The 22,928-nt window shown below is 29.9% G+C and overlaps 1 pseudogene across 1 annotated transcript; it reads left to right on the top strand.

Moving 5' to 3' along the window:
• The first annotated feature begins 10,465 nt into the window (after positions 1-10,465).
• LOC120087905 (binding partner of ACD11 1-like) lies at positions 10,466-15,722 on the top strand (annotated as a pseudogene). The gene is made up of 7 exons (XR_016523932.1): positions 10,466-10,591; positions 10,699-10,808; positions 11,087-11,162; positions 14,156-14,227; positions 14,310-14,375; positions 14,745-15,085; positions 15,428-15,722. The product of XR_016523932.1 is annotated as a binding partner of ACD11 1-like (transcript).
• Positions 15,723-22,928: the final 7,206 nt, after the last annotated feature.

Raw genomic sequence — 22,928 nt, 5'->3', positions numbered from 1 at the left:
AAGGTTTTTGATCGAGCAGGTACTTCAACAAGAGTTGTTGATAAAGCAGGTCCATCAACCATAGTTGTTGATGAAACTAATACTCCACATTTTTCTCAAGAGTTGGGAATGCCTCGTCGTAGTGGGTGGTTGTGTAACAGCCTGACTGGTACATAGGTTTAATTGAAACTCAAGTCATCATACCATATGATGGTTTAGAGGATCCGTTGTCTTTTAATCAAGCAATGAACGATGTGGACAAAGACCAATGGATTAAAGCCATGGACCTTGAAATGGAATCTATGTATTTCAATTCTATCTGGGATCTTGTAGATCAATCGGAAGGGGTAAAACCCATCAGCTGCAAATGAATCTATAAGAGAAAACGAGACCAAGCTGGTAAAGTACAAACCTACAAAGCTAGACTAGTGGTAAAAGGGTTTACCCAAAGAGATGGGTTAGATTTTGAAGAAACCCTCTCTCCAGTTGTCATGATGAAGTCTATTAGAATACTCTTGTCCATAGCCACATTTTATGATTATGAAATATGACAAATGGATATCAAGACAACTTTTCTGAATGGCTATCTTGAAGAATGTATCTATATGTCTCAACCAGAAGAGTTTATATAGCAGGGTCAAGAGCAAAAAGTTTGCAAGCTTAATCGATTCATTTATGGATTAAAACAAGCTTCTAGATCCTAGAATATGAGATTTGACGTTGCGATCAAATCTTATGGCTTTGAACAAAATGTTAACGAACCCTGTGTCTACAAGAAAATCGTCAACAAAACTGTCGCTTTTCTAGTGTTGTATGTTGATGATATTCTACTCATTGAGAATGAGGTAGAATATCTAGCTGACGTTAAAAGATGGTTGGCTTCACAATTCCAAATGAAAGATTTGGGAAAAGCACAGTATGCTCTTGGAATCCAAATAGTTTGGAATCGCAAGAACAGAACATTGGCATTATCTCAAGCATCTTATATAGACAAGATGTTGCTAGGTATAAAATGCAAAATTCCAAGAAAGGATCTTTACCTTTCAGGCATGGAATTCACTTGTCTAAGGAGCAGAGTCCTAAGACACCTCAAGAGGTTGAGAAGATGAATCGAATTCCATATGTATCTGCAGTTAGGAGTTTGATGTATGCAATGTTGTTTACTTGTCCTGACATATGCTATGCCGTAGGAATTGTCAGCAGATTTCAATCCAATCCTGGTCATGACCATTGCACTGTTGTTAAAAACATTCTCAAGTATCTTTGGAGAATGAGAGATTATATGCTCGTGTATGGTCCTAAGGATCTGATCCTTACTGGGTACATTGATTCTGACTTTCCGACCGATATTGATTCAAGAAAATCAACTTCAGGGTCAGTATTCACTCTAAACAGAGGAGCAGTTGTATGGAAAAGCATCAAGCAGAGTTGTATTGCGGACTCCACAATGAAAGCTGAGTATATAGCTGCAAGCGAAGCAGTAAAAGAAGCAGTATGGCTCTGAAAGTTCCTGACAGATCTGGAAGTAGTTTCTAACATGCACCTGCCTGTCACTCTCTATTGTGACAACAGTGGAACAGTTGCAAATTCAAAGGAACCACGAAACCATAAAAGGGGAAAGCATATCGTACGGAAGTACCATCTCATCATGGAGATTGTACACAGAGGAGACGTCATTGTCACTCAGATTGTTTCCCAAGACAACTTGGCTGATCCATTTACGAAGGCCTTCTCAGTTAAAGTGTTTGAGGGTCACCTAGTAGGACTAGGTCTATGAGTTTTGAATCATTAGGGCAAGTGGGAGAACTGATGGGTATTGTGATGCCCTAGTTTATTGTATTTGTACATTTTATTCTCTCCATGTAAACTCAACATTGTATATATTTATATATATTGATCCACTGGAGTTTTAGTCCAAATGGGAGTATTGTTGGGTTTTATGTCCTAAAAACTCGCAGTTTATAAAATTATAAACATTTTCTATTATCAATATAATTGTTATTGATCTCATAAATTGTATGAAAGTCTAAATCCAATAAACTAAGACCCATGACTATTGTATGAGTACCTAAACTTTATGTGGAGACATAAGAGTGGATCGGGTTCGAGTAAATAGTCAAAATGATCTATGGTACATGAATGAGGTTGGGTACCTTATTCTGGTAACACCATTGGATGCGGCATACTCTGTAGTTGTTACAAAGAGTTGTAAAGTGCTACATACGATGTGATCCTAATTCGTACATGTTATGACATGAGGAGTGGGGGCGTCATATGCAATGAGTACATAAGATCAGGACCAAGAAATAAGTCACTCTTACTTTATAACATTGTTTACTGTTTAAGACTGACTATTTCATCTAGATAACTTAGGTAACTCGATCTTAATCCTGAGCTAACTATGAACTTCTGTTTATTCAGGATTGCCCTTAGATTTGCATAGTTAAGGATTGGCTCAACAGCACCAGCTCAATAAGACTCTCATTTCAGGGGTAAGACAGGATAGATAGATCGGGACATAGGGTGCAAGACGGAGTTCACGCCTACCCGATTTAGGGATAGGAGAAAGGTTGTTCTCTCAAATACTGAATATAGGTCTTGAACAAAGGGCTCCACCCTCTCACTGGGTTGAGAGAGTTTGGTTTGGTGATTGGATCACAAACCAGTTGTTCATTAGAGGATCAGTAGAGACATGAGGAATAAGACGTAATCTCGAGGGTAAAACAAATATTTGAACCAGCCGTTATTACGAACAACCTGTGAAGAGTCGACTTGCTGATTGGTTAAATCATGTGGACATAATATATCTACAATGAGGGGAGTGCAACTATGGGCTTTAGTGGAATGACCCATTAGTTAACGAATGGAGATTAATCTGGTCTAATGAGTTAGCCAATTAATCTCGGATCGTTGGAGCCCATGATTTGTAGGTCCACGAGGTCCCCTACTAGCTCGTAACGGGCTAGCTCTAGAATAGCGTGATAAGTTAATTTGAAACGTTCAAATTAGAATTAAGGGAATTAATAATTATATGAGATATAATTATGTTTAATTTTAGAAATAAACGGAATAGGAGAATTTATATATTTAAATATGATTTAAATATATAAAGATGGATATGTGTTAAAATTAATTTAATGTTTGATATTAAATTAATTAAGTTTTATTTAATAATTAATTTATGAAATTAATTAATTTTTCATTTTTAAAATCAAATAGATTTTTTAAATCAAATTTTGATTTTTAGATAAAATTGAAAAATTGAAAAACAAAAACATAAAATGGAAAAATAGATTTTTCCATTATCCATCACCTAAATAGCTCACACAAGAAACATTAATCTTACCTTTGTCTTCTCCAAGCATGAGCTGCAACTCATGCAGCTCTTCTCTTTGCATGTTGATCTGGAATATAATGAAGAGATTGGAGTGAAAATCGAGGATGCAATCTATAGAGTTTTTGAGAGAAAAACTGGTTTGAAGAAAGGTTCTTCAACAAGGTTGCAGCAGTGAGTTTTTCTCCTTCATCTCTTGATTCAAGCTTGTTTTGAGTCCCACAACTTAGTCTAGAGTACCAAGAGAATAGTGGGGAAGATCTTGAGGTGGACTACAACAAGATATAGAGAAGATTGCAGCTGGAGAAGGAGCTTTGAAGAAGTTCTACAAGAGGTATGTCTTGAAACCCATTTTTTTGCAGAAACATGCTTTATATTATGCTAAAATTAGTGAATTTGAGTGCTTAGATGATCCTTGTGCTTCTACTATTGTTGATACAATCTTACACGCCTTCATAGGCAGGAGTTCACAACTCACTCAGGATTCAGGTCATGTCACCTATGGTCGTCCTAGTGAAATGTAAGTCTACTATCAACGATGTTATATAATGAGACTATTATAGACCATTTAGGTTATCATTTAAACATGATCCACCTGTATGTCTCCACATACATGTTTAACTTATATAAAATAACTTAGAATAGTATATTTGAATGGAAGAAAATAATTACCAGATGGTTTAGAGATTCAATGAGGTTTTGTTTCGAAAGGGAGAGTTGTTGAAGAAAGTGAACCAAAACTTTAGCTCCAATGTGAAATTTCAACTCTTTGTTCTTCCAGCTCCTGTTCAGACAATAAAATAGAAAGCAGATAACAAGTTGTTATAAACTGTTTTTTGTTCCTCAACTCTCTGTAATAAATACCTCAGTGTAAAGAATAAGTGTAAGTTTATTTTCTTTTTCAAATCAGAGAGTATTTTTTTGAGAAGAAGCAGAGAGTGAGAACTTATCTGATGTTATTGCTTGTAAGTCTGGAAGTCCTTGAATAAAGCTTGAAGATCACTTCTAAAGTGGATGTAGGTGGAGCTAATCACCAAACCACTATATTTCATTGTCTCTTTCTCTTCTTCTTTCTTTTCTAGTCACGCATGCCTGAAATTCATGCTTTTGAGTTCAAAATCTTCATTAGTTTACTTGCAAAAACGAAGAACAAAGAGAGATAAGTAGAAAGTAATTCTGCCTTAATTTTTCATCACCTTTCTGTCAAAATGAAAATGGAATAGACAAGGAAGAAAAAAGTTTTCTTTACCTTTTGTTTTCTTTATGAGCATCATGGCATAAGAAGAATCACACATGACAGCTACCTTTTCTTTTGGTGTTTGGATGCCTGTGCCCATAAGAAATCGCAAAGCCATCCATTAATAATAATGGAACTCCGCACAAAGTTTGCTCCCGTAATATGAGTTACCACCCCTTGATCACTTACACTACCCCAAACATATGATTGCATTTTCTAACTAAAATGGAATATTACTACAAAAATTGAATTGTATATCTCAGTCCTGAGAAGGCATGATCCCAAGCAGATACTTGACACGTACCCCTTCTTCCAGGTCTATTACAGGGGAAATGAAAACCAAGATTTGTTTTATCTAGTATCAAACGTGAGCTATGAGAAAATAGAACACCTTTCAAGGGTATCAATACTGTTACACGAGTCATAAATGCATGAATATGATGTACTAAAAAATCATTGTTCCTAATGGAATAGGTAACAAAGCCACTTTGCTGCCTACTGCCACTAAATCACCACCCCCCAAGTCAAACTGGTGCCTATTGTTACACTAGGGGCCATTATACTAGGTGCTAAAGCATTGGTGTTTTGTATCTATTGAGCAAAGACGTGTTGTAATTGTATAACGGTATCTGAAAACATATTTTGAGGATGTCCTAAAGCATTTATGGTATCATTATGAATATACATACTAAAATAGTGAAAACTTAAAAATATATACACCCAGTTGCGATGTGATATGATTGCATTGCGATGCCTAAGTACACGATCTAATAGATCGTTGTACAGATAATTGGATCATAGTCTCTTACCATAAAAATGGTTGCATGCGTAGCAACACTAACTATGAGAAATCCACCTATCATTCATTTATTACTTAATAAAATGATTAAGTGGTGGAGGTTTCTCTAATTTAATGACATTTATTTTTAAAAAAAACAATAAACCTTTCAATATTCCACATCCAAAACAAGAACAATGATAAGTTTTTGATCGTTGTTTGGAGCTTTTCTTTGTTCGTAATCGTTGTCGAACAAAATTTGTAAAACTGGATGATTTTCATTCTTTTTATCTCTCAAATGTTCATTTTTTATGTATGAAAATATTGGTTGGTAATGAACCTTTGTGTGACTGATTTGAGTTATTTTTCCTCAATTTTATCATAATAAGAGAAGTTGACAAGGGTGGACTCCTCACAAGTCCGTGGTTTTTACTCTTCATATCGAAGGGGTTTTCTACATAAAATTTGTGTGTGTTCTTTGCTTTTAGTATTCCAGAATTTTGTGGTTTATTGCTGTCCATTGTTGGTTGATTGTTTGATGATTATTTTGTGATTTATTTTTTGTATTTTGGAGAAATATTTTTTTGTTGATCGTTATGAAGGAGATCCTAGTGAATTGTTATTATATTGTTTTGATCCTATCACAAAACGGATTAAAAATTGAGAATGAAGCAAGATTCAAAGATAAATAAAAGAGCGAGGATTTAGAAAATAGCTGCAAACGTAGTCAATTAGGTGGAGAAGAAAGTACGAAGAGGTAGGATTTCTTCTCATGTTAAGTAGTATTTGAGAATACGTACAAATTCTTCTTCTATTTTTTGTAAATATTATATTCTTTTATATTTATTTGTAAATATTATTCTTTTGTTGTTTTTTTAGTTATACAACAGAGTATCTTTACGAGAATTTGTTAGTAATTTATGTTATATATTTTTTCCACCCCAATTTATATACCAGAATGAGAAAACTTTTTTCTACATTTTCAATTATTTTTCTCGAAAAATGAATCAAGTTCTAAATAAATTTTTTCTTTATGCTTTTCTAGATCAACTCTCTAAAATTTCTAACATTTTTTTGGAGAGAGTGTTCTAAATTTAAAATCAGTGTAGTTTTAAATTATAAAAAATTAAAATTGAAACATAGGTGAAAAACAAAAGTAAAGGGATGGAAACTAAAATATCATGAAAACTAAATCTAAATCAATAATTTTAGATACATTTTTCCGAAAGTTAATTTCAAAATATTAAATGAACTTTATTTTCCAAAATTAATCTGGATTTTTTATGAATCTTTATTAAAAATATTCAAATTCCAAAATAGTAAAAAATAAATTATATGAATCTTTTCCCATGTCACTTACTCCAATATTCATTGCTGATATTATTTAAGAGATAAAATATTAATTTTTAAAAGGTAATATATATATTATCACTTTTTTGATACATAATCAAAACTTCAATTAAGAAACTAACTTAAAAAATAAAGTGAAAATTGTTTTAAATTAATAATTTAAACGTAACCATCAACCTGAGTAATAATAATAATAATAATAATAATAATGTGAAGATTCATGATATAGATAGCTTGAATATAAAAGGTTTTATCCATTTATTTTCTTAAAGTTAATTTTGAAACATGTCTATCATTAATTATAATTAACAATAATATTACTTTTAAATATATGTAAAAATTTGATGTGATGTATCTCTCTTAATCAATTGTGTAATTATCTGAAAATTTTATTAAAATATATCATAATATAACTATTAGTCAAATATTAATTAAACTTATATTAATAATTTCATATTTAAAAGACAAGTACGTGAAAAATCTAGTGACTATAATAAGTGTCAATATACCTAATTCGATGACAATTAAGAAATCGATTGAGGAGTTGTTAATATAAAGGTTTAATTGATAGAAAAAATCACTTTTGGATCATTTTTTGACAATAAGAAATTGTTATAGAAAAGGTTACCATGACATATAATAAATGACAATAAATCTTTATTGTTGACTAAATTAAAAAGACATGAAACAACTAATAATGATTGATTTTTGATGTGTCATCTTTATACTTTCCTTTATGGTGGATTTAAAGACTAAAAAAAGAGTCAAGAAATGTGCTATTAACAATTTTTTAGAGTCGTGAAAATTTGTTTCGGTTGTAATGTACCAAAATCTCATTATCATAAAACTTTTTAATTTGGTATTTTGTTGTTGCCATATTTTAAAATTCCTTCTTTTGGTCTTCCTTTGTGCTTTCTTGATTCTTTATAACTTTGATACCAATTGTTAGTGGAATGATGTATTTTGATCAATTTTCAACTCTTTTCTTTTGCACTAATGAGTTGTCAATAATTTAGATATATAGGTTGTAAAGTTTCATCTTTTTAGAGCATGGAAGACAAAATGGACACAAGAAAATATATAGAAAGTTTTAGAAATCGCATTTAAGAGATCTAAATGATGGTCATAACATAGAAAAAAGAAATAAATGAAACAAAATACAAGAATTTAAGTGGTTTAATGTTTACATGCCTACATTAGATATAAAGTCAGTAACGACTAATATTTATTTCATTAGATAATTATAAATCATCAATACATCAGATTTGAATGTGAGTCATAATCACTTTTATTTCTTATTTATTTCTTTTCTCTATACATATATAGGTTGTTAAAAGAGAAGACAACCAATTGATTTAACTATTTTTTTTCATCTGAAAATTTACATGTTACTTTAGATGCTGAATATTTTTTGTTACAATACATACAAATTTATTTTCTTTAGACAAAATTCGTCGATTTCCTCAAGTATTTGAATTATTTGATATTTTAAAATTATATTTTGGCTATTAAAAAAGGTAAAATTAATCATTGTAAGTTTTACTTTAATTTGAAAGAAGATGTACCACAGCACTAATGATTAGTTTGAACAATAATAATTAATTAATTGTCTTGTATGCCTTGTTTGGAAGATTATTATAAGAATGAATAATAATAATAGTTATTATTATTATTATTATTTATTATTTGAAGAGCGTGGGAAGTGGTAAATTCAAATCCAGGCCTCTACTTTTTTTTTTGGTGTAAAGAAGGTCATATTCAGCGGTCAAAGTTATCTCGTTGACCAAGAAAAGAATGTCCCTATCCCCGTCCTGCCCTTCTCTTTCTTCTTTATTTACCATTCTGCCATTTCATTTTTCCTGCTGACTTTTTTTAAAAAAAATTATAATAACCAACTTTAATTAAATTATGCGTTTTGAAGTTCTTTAAACAAAAAAATGAATAAATAGTCATATGTTTTGTAGACTTGTTCAATTTCATTAATTATATTTTTAAATAGGTAAATTCAATCAAATACTTTCAATAATTTAAAAATTAGTTTATAATTGTTAACTTTGTAAATTAATCAATAATTGTTAATTTTGTAGAAAAGAAAATGGAGGATCGAACTCAAACCTTAAAATTAATAGTACAAATTTATGTTGATTGAGTTATGTTTATGTCGATAATTTTAAATTATCATTAAATATTAATTATAAAATTTGCCTAAAGAATATTACTTTGACTATTTTAATGCATGTAGACTCAAATATATTGTATTTTGACTTTGTTCTTTTTTCTTTTAACAAACTTGAATGTAGCTTAATTTTTTTCCATATAAATTCTAGCCTTTGACTTATAGAAAGATGGTTGATGTCTTAAATAATTTACTTATTTTCTAGTTGGCATAACTATTAGATAGTGTGTCAACGATTGTCGTAATAATTTGGTTTGTTTTTTCAATGTTATAAATCATTTTAAATTCGAACAAATTTTGAATGAATTTTATTGTTTGATAGTTTTTCATATCATGTTTTTACCAAAAAAGAGAAGAAGAAAAAGTGGAAGAAAAGAAAATAAATCTAAGCCAAAATGGTCAACTTGGAAAATTTTTGTAAGGTTTTGAGGTAAATTAGATATCTAATAGTGTCATATTTTATTTTCTAACTAATAATTAAAGGTAAAATGCTCATGTTAGTAAATTTTTATATTATTGTAAATATTCTGTTTAATTCAACAATTGAGGAGTAATGATCGAACTATCAATCTTTGAATTGACAATGGATGTTTTTTTTCCACCTAAGTATGCTCAAATTGACAATATTCTTTATACCAGAAACTCCGACTAAATTTATTTCAAATCTTTATTATTGTTGTTTAATGCCTAACTTTAAATCTGTCTTGAAAATTTATTGATTTTAAATGGAAGGTAAGTTTGAATAAACGTGTTCTATAAATAATTTTATAATTAGGATGTATTTTTACTAATTATCGCGATTGAGAGAGAGAGAGATTATATGAAAAAAAAGAAAGTCAATAACCTAAAAGAATTTTGTTGTTGATGAATTGATAAAATAACGTTAAGAGGAAAGATAACAAAACAAAGAAAATATAGGAATCTTAAAAAAATATTAATAAATCAAATAGTATTTACAAGCTTACTAAGAAAAAAACATGAATAATAAGCTTCAGCATAAACCATGCTATCAACTATCCACATTTTCATTGATATTTTAATATTTAGATTTGATACAGAAGAAGTGAATCGACATTCGTATCACATCATCATAAAATATAAAACTAAATAATAAAATCACAACATTAATTTTGTAACTTTATAATTTTTTCAAGAAATATTCATTTACATCCACATTTTATCAAAAGTTTCATCAACATTACGGGACTGTTTGGGGTGCTGAGATGATATAGGATGTGGAAATTCTGATGTTCAGGGGATTTTCATTGAATATGAACAATCAAATATGATCGAGTATATTCAAGCACTTAGATGATATACAATACACAGGAAAAAAAATACGGAGAAATACAAAACACGTTCCAAAAATGGGTTTACAAAAAATTAAAATCGACAAAATAGGATAATGAGTCTCCAAACACTGACATGATATAGGATGTAGTGATATACTATCTCATGTTGGTTCCCCAAACAGTCCCTACATTGTATCCGACATCAACATTAAAAAAAAAAAAAAAAAAGAGAGAAAAAAAAGAGAGAAAATGAAAGGGGCAAATTTGGAAAGTGAAGTTTCTCTGACATACTAATTTTCCTGCTTTTTATCTCTCCCACGCTTTGTCTGGTGCTCATACTTTCTTTCAAATTTCCTCTAACCTCCAACTTCTACAAACTTCCTCTCTCTCTCTCTCTCTCTCTCTACAAGAAATTCTTCGAATTCTTCGATCATAAGCTATGCAGGTAACAAATCTCTCGATTTCCATTTCTTTCTTTCAAATTTTGCTCTTGATTTCCATTATCAACTTCAAATTTTCACTTGTTTTTTCATCTTGATTTCTTCTGCTCAGTCTCAAACTCGAACGGTTCAAGTCAAGCACGTTTCGGATCTAGCTACTGAGAGGGAGATTCACGAGTTCTTCTCCTTCTCTGGAGAAATTGAGCACATAGAGATTCAATGGTAGGTGATTAACTTTGTGTTACTGTAAACAGAACTGCAAAAAGTGGTAAAGACAAGATGTGCATGATTACTTGATTGATTAATTATGATTCCTTTTTCTATGCGGCTGATTTAGTTGTAGGTTTCGTACTGTTAGCAATTAAGCATGCGAGTTTTGTGGATTTCCCTTGTTTTTTTTTTCTTAATAACAAGTGTGAGGGTTGTGATTCTTATAGCTGACGAGTAATTAAGGAAATTCCTCCTGAGATTGTTGTTTTAATTTATTCTTGTTGCTGCAGTGAACAAGGGGAATCCAAGACTGCGTTTGTGACATTTAGAGATCCCAAAGCTCTTGAAATTGCCTTGTTGTTATCGGTATTTTTTCATTATCTCGATTCTCTTTCATATCCACGAAGTTCAGTTATTGTGATGTGTTTGTTGAACTTGTGGTTTTACAATTAATGTCAAAGAGCGTCATGTTGAAGTTTGGTTCATGTGGGTGTCTATATTTGGCTGTGTTTACCTTCTTATTTAAGCCATATTGATTGTTAGCGTCTAGTTAGTTCTGTAGCCTCTTTACTTTTATTTCCTTCATTTTCTTGCCATTAGTTTTGATTAAGTTGAAAAGTAATGGATGAGTAGAATCTCGGTTTATTTTATTTTACTTTATTTTTATTTTTTTAATGGAAATACTTTTTTCCTCCGAAGAAGATTTTTCTACACGTAATCTCAAACATGACCAGAGAAATTTCTTTATAGCTGTAATATACGATATTTTAGTTGAAGCTACCCTGTTTTTGCATTTTTTCTTTCTGATCAGCACTCCACTCTTTCTAATAAAATAATATTAATATTAAACCATAGATAAGCTATCAAACTAATGTTAAAAGTGGCATGCTTTTGGATAGTTCTTTTTTTTTTTGAAACGGAAACAAACTTTTCATCGAAATAATGAAAAAAGTCTAATGGTCAAAGTACAAAGAGACTTACAAAAGCTTTGAAACAAAGCAATCATAACTACGGATCAGCGGGCGCACCAGGTCATCTCAACTAGGTTGACACTGCCTTAGCGCCCTCATCATATCCCCAAAACTATAGGTGTCCTCTAACATGCTAAAAATAAACCAAATCAAATCCGTATGGTAAAAGACTTAACATAGGACTTAAAAAAATTCGCTTAAGATACAAAGATAAAAGCATTCCAGTTAAGGCAAATATCTCTGATGGAATAATCTTCGAATAATTTGGCTTGTGAACACCAAAAGGATGCAAGAAGCCTGATTGAGTTGAAACGGTCTGACCAAACTACAGCCTTGTTCTGAAAAACTCTTTGGTTGCGCTCAAACCAAATTTCTAATAGTGTGGCCTTGACTGCATTTGTCCAAAGTAGCTGGGCTTTAGGTGAGAGAGAGGGTCCTCTTAAAACTTGAGAGACATTAATGCCAAACGAATGCCCAAAGGCCCATGACACACTGAAGTAAGAAAGAATTTTCCACCAACACTTACCGGAGTAAGGACAATAAAAAAACAGATGCTGTAGATCTTCACTGTTTGCAAGACAGAGAGGACAGATTGCAGGTGATAAATAATGGCCTTGGAGCTTATGTTGCAATACTGATGAACAATTAAGGATTCCATAAATCATAATCCAAATCAGAATGTTGATTCTTTTTGGGCTTTTGGAGTTCCAAAGAGCTTGGAAAAGATCTTTATCCATGGGAGAAGAGGAGCATAGATGCTTTTGACAGAGATTTAACGGAGTATTTACCTGAAGGTTCCAATGACCAAATTTTTGCATCTGGGAGACAAGAGGGCCTTTTGCCTTCCAAAGCACACATCAGTTGCTGAAATTCTACTATTTCCTCTTCCTTTAGCTGCCATCTAAAAGAAAATTTCCAAGAAAGGGTTGTTGAATCCGAATGATCTTCTATACTGCCATTCCGTGATGTGCAAGGTGGGAGATTAGGGGAAAAAGTGTTTTGAAGGGCTGATCCATGCACCATTTTTCGTTCCAGAAGAAAATATTCCTTCCAATACCTACCTGAAAGTTAAATAGATTTAATGTTTATGTTGAAATTTCAATGAGGCCTCCCAGGTGATGCCGTATGGCTTTAAGAACAGGGTTTTTCCAGAATGGTAATGGCAGGTTCTTGATTGCAATCCACCTTCCGTAACAAGAAATGACTTTTGGCAATGAGGGAATCTTCTTTGTCCATGGCTCCATTTTCAGATGTAGATTCCCAACTTCGCTCCATTTGCCACTCACATACTCGGGGTACAGAACCCCTTTACATTTAATTAAAGCTTTATCTGCTTAAAACGGGTTGATTGCAATAGAGACTTGAAAGAACTCTTCAACAGTTTTCTTAATTTCAAACCAGGAGTAACATCATTTTTGTTACTACTAACATAGATTCAAGCGGCATATTCCACACATCCTTTTCCTTTTTAACCCAAAACGATGACGCAGGGGTGGGATTTTTTCTGAAACACGAATTCTCTGTTCCGGCGTGGATATGCTTTTCTCCTTTTGATTTCTCAGCTCCAACTTCTGAATTAGATTGCACTCATTCTTCGGAATTAAGTTGAAGATTTTCCCCAACTTTTTCAACTTCATGATGGTTGTGTAGAGGATGCCTGCTAATCTGAATGCTTCCTTTCAACATTTGAGCAAAAGAAGACCACCCCTGTTTATTCCTTCCAGCTGGAATATGTAGATTCCACCTTCTTCCTGTTGAAGGCCATAGGGCGTATTCCACGAACCATCCTTCTCTAGATTTAAATTTTGCTATACGGTGAACTCCTCTGTCTACTCTGAATTTTCTGAGTAAGTCTTAAACTTTGTCTTTCAGGAGATTGTTGAAGTTGTCTATCGGTCTGTTTTTTTACAAAGCGTGGTTCGATGAGAATGAGTTCATAGTGGAAGTTCTTTTTTTTTTTTTTTTTTTTTTCTAATAACGGTTTTTAAGAACTATGATGGATATCTCAAGGTTATTTAGCATTAGTTTTAAGTCGAGAATTTTGGAGCGAAAAACAACTCAAGGAAAGCAAGGATGGAAAGAGAAAAAAGCGAGATGAGAGTAATGGTTGAAGGTGAAACTATTAAACTGAACTTTATGAACAAACATCTGCCTTGCTTTTACTTTTTGTTACGAATAAAAGCATTAGTGGTAGTACTAAATGGACATGTTTCTAGAAAAAAAAGGAAGCTATTACCTTTTCTTTGCATGATCATTTCTTTACGCAATAGTGGAATTATTTGATATTTTCATCACAGAATAGTGGAAATATGCCTTTTCTTCTCCATATCTATCTGATGCCATAATCTACTATAAACAATTTCTATTATTCATTTGTTTGTTATTTAGGGAGCAACAATTGTAGATCAGATCGTGAGCATAACTCCGGCTGAAAATCATGTACCAAGAAGAGAAATGCAGGTATTCTTGTGTTTGAATGTTTTTCCAGGCCTATCTAGCCGTTTATTATATATTCAATATTTTAGATTTACTATATTTGCAGGAAGTGCGGGTTGTGGACAATGCTGCATGTCTCACGCCTACAGAAAATAGTTCTCCTAGCATTGAGGTAAATGTGTTGACCCCCCTCTATGAATTGATAAGTATTTGTGTAGCATATTCTTTCACGTTGATGTAGTACTATTAAAGGAAAACCACTGGGGAGTTTCATCAAATGGAAAATTTTAGGACTTGTTTCTTGTTTTTTGAAGTTAGATTTTCTTAAATTGATGTAGATGGATGAAAAGTAAAAACTTCATTTAATGCTTGTCGTCATGAACCTCACTACACTTACTAAAACTATGTTGAACTGGTGAAACAGTTTCAAACTTTCAGTTTTCATGTGGATTTTGATTTTGGTAATTTATTTGACTATACGAGTGGATAATGAGGCACCTTTTCTTTTTTTTTCCCATCTTAAATCTTTTTGTGTATATAGGATTCTGCAAGCCAGCCTAGCAGTGGAAAAATGTATGTTAATAGAGCACAAGAAGTAGTTGCAACTGTGCTTGCTAAAGGTTCAGCAATTGGACAAGATGCCATGAACAAGGCAAAAGCATTTGATGAAAAACATCGGTTAACAGCTAGTGCATCTGCAAAGGTATTATCCTTTGACAGAAGGGTTGGGCTCACAGAGAAATTGACAGTTGGAATATCAGCGGTTAACGAGAAAGTCAAGTCTGTAGATCAAAAGCTTCACGTTTCAGATAAAACAATGGCTGCAATCTTTGCAGCTGAGAGGAAACTCAATGATACAGGATCTGCTGTCAAAACAAGCAAGTATGAATCATCATTCTTGAGGAAACATTCGTTGGCTTTTTCATTTGCACTGCTCTATTCTGTTGGCTTATCCCCTAAGAAATTTTTACTTCCCTTCCTCCTGCTATCTTCAAATTTTAGAACAAGAATATTTTCCACCCTAACAAGAAAGCAGAAAATTATTTTTTTAGAACAGCTCCCAAACAACTCCTTTTCAACTTCTTGAGAACTTTAGATCGATATAGTCGCATATTTCTTTTACTCAAATAAATTACAGTGGCTCTACTATTCATTCTAAACTAAGCAGTTATGACAATAGACGGAGGTGAATTAATTGTCTCACTCCATCTTGGCGTTGAACAGGTATGTGACAGCAGGAGCTGCTTGGCTAAATGGTGCTTTTGGCAAAGTCGCAAAAGCTGGGCAGGCAGCAGGTACAAAGACCAGAGAGAAGTTCCATTTGGCTATGTCAAACTTAATTACAAAGGTGCGTTTATGAAACCCTTTTCTATGACGACCTGAAAGTCAGGATTCTTTGGAAAATCGCTTTGCTGTGAGTAACTAAGAACAATCTTAGGAATAATAGTTTTTACGAATCAGTTACTCGAATATATATTTCTAGTTTTTTGTTTGTGGAATAGCCAAAACCATGCCTAAAAAGGAAATTTTGCCAAGAAGAGAAAGCTCTCTAAAACCTCAAGTTCATGTCTCCTTCAAAGAACCTAGGCTGTTTGGAGTCTTTAAGAAAAACAAGTAATTAATGACAAGTATTAATTAAAATCAACATTTTGTAGACAGATTAAGCCAAATCCATGGCTGATAATGAATAGTTCCCAAAAGAGATTTCAAGCTTCTTCCAAACCAGCCAAGTTTGGGTTACCTATTTGGATTGATTTTTTTAAGTGCTTTAAAAAAGTATTCATTAGTGCAAAAGAATGTAGTTTAAGCCTTTTGAAAGCCAATTCAAACAAATCACCAAAGCCTAGCCTTGCAAGATTAGAAAAAAATAGCCGGGAAAAAACAAAGTAACTAACTAAGATCCCATTTGGTAACGATTTTGCTTTTAGCTTTTTGTTTTTGAAATTTATGTTTGTTTCTTCACAATTTTTCTACTTTTATTTTCACCTATCTTAAAGATTAGTAGTGTTTATAGACATCATTTTAAAAAAACCAAATGATTATTAAATAGGCATAAAACTAACAATTGAACGAAATTAATTGATTTAATCATTCTTTTTCTGTAAAATTCTCTCTAGTTAAAACTACAGAAAGGTCCATTATTGGCTGCACTCTGTTGTAATTGACCTCTAGCTTTGAAACATGCAGGAACCCCCAGTTGTTGCCTAAGCTTTACCTCACTTCACTTGGCTTGGCTGCTTGCATTCTCAATGGGGGATTGAAATCAGTTTCTTCAATTCTATTTCTTCAGGTTATTTTTTTCTTGATGACTGTGCTCTATTTTTTGTTTTTTTAAATTTTAGTATTATTTTTTATATTGTTCATATTCTTTAATTACAAGGATGTTTGGCTGATGAGAATTTTGCATTTGTAAAATTTGTAAGATTGGTTATGGAAGTGTAAAGAAAATCCAATTATGGTTTGTCTTATACTCTTAATTATTTGTTTAGGAGTAATCAAGTTTGTGGCTCAGCTTGCTTCTTGCTGACATTTTGGCTCTTCTTGCCTGATCTTTAGCATGTGAGGCCAATTCCTATTGGTTACCATTGCCTGAGTGGGTCCATTCTAATTTTAAAAACTTTAATTTCATTAAAAATCCCAACAAAACCCTGAGAGCCGACTTTTTCCACACAACCCTTCATTTCTATATGAATGAGGAAAGAAAACTTTTTCTTTTGACAATATTATCCTTACATTTTATCATTTTGGACAATAATATCCTTGTGTTTTCATAGAATACCCAAATTGCCATTCACACACATTAGGAGACCACCATCAAATCCCCACTACATAATAACCCACCCCTACAATTAGAACTCATCCACGAGTCTAAAAAAAAACTCGCCCATCGAAAAGAAAAATTACAATAGATAATATTTTTAGGGATAATAACTAAGTGTATAATAAAATTGTAAATATAATAAAGTCTATTAGCGCTAGACTTCTATTGTGATAGACTCTTACCAATGATGTACTATATCATTGATAGACTTTTATTAGCGATGTGGTCTATCACTAATAAAATATGTAAATTTTGTCATATTTGTAATTTTTTTTACATTATCTTATATTTGCTAATACTTTGAACTTGATTGTTATATTTATAATGGTCCTTTTTTTAGATTAATATTAAAGACCACTTTTAAGAACATGTTAATTTCATGTCACTTTTAAGAACATGTTAATATTTTGGACTTCGTTATATTTATAACTGTCTTTTTTTTAGATTAATAATAAAGATCACTTTTAAGAACATGTTAATTTTATGTCTATTTTAAAAAGGAATATCCTACTAACTTTTAGATTTTCCTAAAATCAGGTTGAATTTTTAATTAACATTTAGTTTTCAATATTATACTTTAAAAATCATATTTATTTTATATATTGATCTATTTCTCACACAATCAAATCTATTTTTTCTATTTTTATGAGTTAAATACATCAATTTTTTTTTAAAAAGTATAGCATATCGATTTTTTTTAAATAAAACTATCTCCCTTAATATTAAAAAATAAATCTATAACAAACAAAATTTATCATACTAAACAATTATTAAAATTTTAAATTAAAAAAAAAAGTAAAAAAGAAGTTGATTATAAGTCTATTTAAGTTATTATATCTAAAATAATATATTTTTTAATTATTTACCATACATTTTAATCTACTTTTTTAAATTTAAATTGAAATTTATCAAATGTTATTTTACTGTAATTGTTTTTTTTTCAAAAGTATAACTATTAGCAATTATTTTAAATGTTTTTTTTCAAAAGTATAACTATTAGCAATTATTTTAAAAGTTACAGCAATCTCTAACGAAAATAAAATGAATGATGACCTCTTAAAATCCCTCCCTCACACTCCTATCCCATATGATTTTTCATCTTCTACGGTTTTCCATAAGTCTATGATAATGAAGTTTATTTCACCATTTGTTTCATTATAAATTTAAAACACATTGTTAGATTATATAAATGTGAATCGAGACAACTTCACTCCATGACAAATAATAGTAAAAGAAGAAAGTCATCTGCTTGGTTACTTCAATGGCAATGGAAAAATAAAATGAAGATTTAGCATACCTAGAACACATTTTTTCGAGCTTTTATATAAGACACTAACATTTTTATATTTTCTTTGATCTTTCGTTTTAATTCTTATTTTCATTTTATGATATTCCAAAAATTTAAAATAAAATAAAATAAAATAAATAAATAAAAACTTCTACTTTTAGTTCTCTTTCCTTGTTGGTAAATCTCACCTATCTTGAAAATAGGTCTTAGATGTTAGAAGATACATTTACAGAGCATCAAATGGATAAATGTTAAATCATTTATATCTATACTTTTAGTCCTATGTTTCATGATTTGTACGATGCTATTTGTTTACAATTCTCAATTGAAATGAAAATTCAATTTTAGAAAATCGTGTATAAACATATATATATATATATATATATATATATATATACATGTATAAGTATCTATAAGATGAAAACTTTAGAATACGAAAAGTTATGGCTTTATCTTTTAATTTAATAGTAAAACGTTATGAATTTATCTTGGTTCAAACTTTGAAAATTGGCAAAATGAGTTTAACTCAATGGTTCATGTTTTATTAAAAAAACTTTTAAAATGTTTAGTCTTTTAAATCATAAATAAGTTTATAGTTAGGATTGAATTACATACATTAACCGTTTCAATAATTATGTTACTTAATTTAATAACTATTGCTATTATAATAATTTTAATAATTGTCATAGGATTTATTTTTAATATGTTATAGGATTTAAATGTATTTGTAACTTTTTTAATATGATTGTATTTGTAAAAAACTTTGAAACGATAAAAATGTGAAAATTTAGAATATGAAAAACTTAGTATAAAGAATTTTACCAATTTATTTTTAGAAGTCTAAAATACCACGTGCAAGGGACGTTTTAATATACTAATATTTATAAAGATACGAATGAGAAGACACTTTTATCCTTTGCTATTTAGAGAATGCCTGGTTTGTCTTTGAACTATGTCTACAACTATTTAATCATTGAACCATTAATATTTTCTTAATTGTCATGTCGAATTTCATATCAATTGGAGTTTAGATAGGTGCTCTACGCTGGTGAGCAATGTTCTACCACATTCCATGTACAAGGGTGTCAAAGAGTAAAATGTTCAAAATATACTATAGGGGAAGGCATGATGTCAGCTCTCCATCACTCTTGGACCTTATGGCTTAAGTGAGCTATCCCATAGTGCATGCGTGTGTTGTGGCATGGGCGAACATTATAAGACAAGTGTCTTTGACATCTTTTATCGGAAATGGGATCTCATGGACAACGTTGGACAACACATGTGTGCTGGCATTGCACCTTTGCCCATGGGTCAGGGGTTTCGGTGTAGCACTCGATATGCAGTTTTGATTTGACATGGATGCGGGACGGTTCATGCCTCGATATGTTTGGATGGATGGATGCCCAAGAAGCCCCGAGTTGGAAAATTAACCATGAGTCAGTTTATGATGGTTCTCGATAGTGTCCAAACAAGAAAGAAAGTTGATGACATCCAGAGGCATCAACGTGACTTAATAATTCCTAGTTGGCACGGTATTTTTTTTCCATATTTTATAATTTAAATATATTCTAATTATATAAAATAAAAAATATATAGTATGCATTAAAATAAAAAAAAATTATCAAATATACATAAATCATGATGTAAAATTAATAAAAATAATCATCGACTCTATGTTTGTAAAAATATCATAGTAAACAAAATTTATATATTGTAAAATTATAAATGGTTTTATATATAAGAAAAATTAAAATATATATATATATATAAATGCATATTGCAAAATATAAATTCAAAATTAAAAAAATATTTATATATACATATTGAAAAGGGAATTATTTTAAACAACAAAACTACTGAAAATATTTACAAAATAGCCAAATATCACCGTCTATCTATGATAGACTACTATCTGTGTCTAACATAGATAGACAGAAACACTAATCTATTGCAGTTTATCGTAGATATATAGTTAAATTTTGCTATATTTGTAATATTTTGGTTCATTTTCTTATATTTGAGAACAACCCTATTGAAAATTTGAAATTTGAAAAAAAAAAAAATATATAAATCTAAATATTTGAAATTTCAAAATTGAATTTGTCATATGTAAATATTTTGGTTCATTTTCTTATATTTGAAAACAACTCTATTAAAAATTTGAATTTTGAAAATCAAAATAATATCTAAATCTAAATCTAAAATTTTAAAATTCAAGATTCAAAATTAAATTATTGTATAAATATAAAAAATAATAAAGAAAATAAATATAAATAAAAGAAATAAATAAATAATTATAAAAAAAATATAAAAAATATTTTTGATTCATTTTCCTATATTTGAAAATAACTTTATTGAAAACTTGAAATTTGAAAATTTAAAATTCAAAATTAAATACACATATAGATATAAAAAACAATAAAGAAAATAAATACAAATAAAATAACGAAAATAAAAAAGAATTATAAAAGAATTATAATATATATAGAGAAAAAAAGGAAATGTATAAGAACCAGAGAAAATTAAAATAAAAATGTCTCTCCTAAGATTTAATCCCAAGACCATGATGTTAAGTAATAGTTTGTTAAATATTTTTTAAACGCTTATTCAACATCATGATAAAAATCTAAGAATTGAGATTTAAAGTTGTAATTTAACGATATATATATACATATAAATAATAGATTTAAACCAATAAATTAATTGAAGGAAAAAAGAACACGTGATGTGCATGTGAAGCGTACCTGTCATTTGGCTTTTATTCCATTCCTACGTTCCCTTTTCAACTTCCATGTGGACCCGATCGGTTATTTATTATTATTATTTAACGTTAGTTGATTAATCTTAATCCTTATTTATTTTTTGTTATTATTAAATTTAATTAAATATATTTATCTTATTTCATGCTAACTTACGCAATAAGCAAAAAGTTGGTCAACTTTTTTGCAATCTATTTGCTTTCTTCTTTTTTTCCGTGAAAAATATATTAATGAATTTAATTTAATTAAATATAAAATTAAAAAAAAATATTTACCCTTTATAACAAAAAATTCCAAAAGTACAAATACTTTTAAAATTTGTTTACTTTAAATATAATTTTTAAAAATTTTCTATTTATAAGAATTATCCTTAATAAAAATTATATTTCCACCTCATAAATACATTTCTAAAGTTTATAAATTTCATAAAATGTCAATAATTTCATAAAAAAGGAAAAGGAAACAAACGCTGGATGAGAAGAGAGAGAACAAACAAAAATTTAAGAAGTTTGCTTTGAGTTGGTTATTATGGTTAGTATTATTATAATTAGTGGGTTGTTATAATCAACAGGTTATAATAGTTTATGTTTGGAGTGTAAACTATTTTTATTTAAGTATATAATAAATAATGTAACAAAGCATAAATTAGAATATGGGTGAAAAATAGTAAATACCGTAGCAAAAAGTATTTTGAAATGATATTTACTATATTTAATTATAACTTATAAATAGTTGTACATACTATTATTATATTTGGTGTCCCAAACATGGAGTGCTACTTCACCAACTTTTATCTAGTGCCCCAAACGACCCCAAAATGTCATGTCCATATTTAAAATATTGATAAATGATTGTTTAAAGACCTTTTAAACATATAAACATTTGGGGACTAAAATAGTATATTTTAAACTAAGTGTGTACTTATTGCTTAAAACTAGGTTTGATTTGATAATATTAGGTATTTAGTTGTTGAAATTAACTCTATAAACATTTATTTCTATTCCAAATGTATTGTTTCACGATTGATTTTTATTTTTTTAATTAAAACTTTCCACTTTTGAGTATGCAAGTTTTCTTTCTAGCAAAATTATCATTAAAAAGTGGTTGAATTTTATTTTTATTTTTTTAAAAAAGAATTATCCTCCACTTGGAAAAGTCATATTGGTTGAATAGTCAATCATTGGATGATGTTGGATCTAGTCATTGTAAAGTTTTTTCTAATTCATTTTAGGAATTTATTCATAAAGTCAAATTTATTGAAGACCATTTTTTTTAATATATAATTTGAACTCATTGTTCAATATTACATAGAGGCACCAATTATTTCATTTAAAAATGACGTGGGTCTATCAAAATTAAAAAAAAAAAAAAAGAAGGTAAAATCATAATGTGAAATGTGAAAAAAGAGAATATAATACTCGATAATAATAGAAAATTTCTCCGAGCCATGAATATATTTTACTGCATTTATAAAAATTGGAATAAAACCTTTTTTCTCACTCAACCCTCATCCCTTTTCTTCCTTAAATATTGTTTAAAATATTAATGGTTATATGTAGAGCATTATAATTATATTTGAAGAATTATTATTTTCAAATTGTGGTAAAATAAAATAAATAATAAATAAATAAAACAATGAAAAAGAAAAATGGATTACTTGCATCCACGTACTTTTCTTATTGGTCCAATATGTAACTGAAAATAAGCAAAAAAGAATATCAATCTGAAAAGTCAAGAATTAGATGCCCCTTCAAGTTAAAATATCGATGCTTTCAAAAAATAAAATAATGATAATAATAAATAAAAATATCGATGGGTAAAATGGTAATTACATCCTGCAGTTAGGGGTAAAATTGT

The sequence above is a fragment of the Benincasa hispida genome, chromosome 10 (genome assembly GCF_027475165.1).
Source record: "Benincasa hispida cultivar pf3 chromosome 10, pf3_genome.v1.1, whole genome shotgun sequence".
Lineage (NCBI taxonomy): Eukaryota > Viridiplantae > Streptophyta > Magnoliopsida > Cucurbitales > Cucurbitaceae > Benincasa > Benincasa hispida.
Note: the sequence above shows the minus strand (reverse complement) of the source record. Positions and strands in the feature narration are given on the sequence as shown.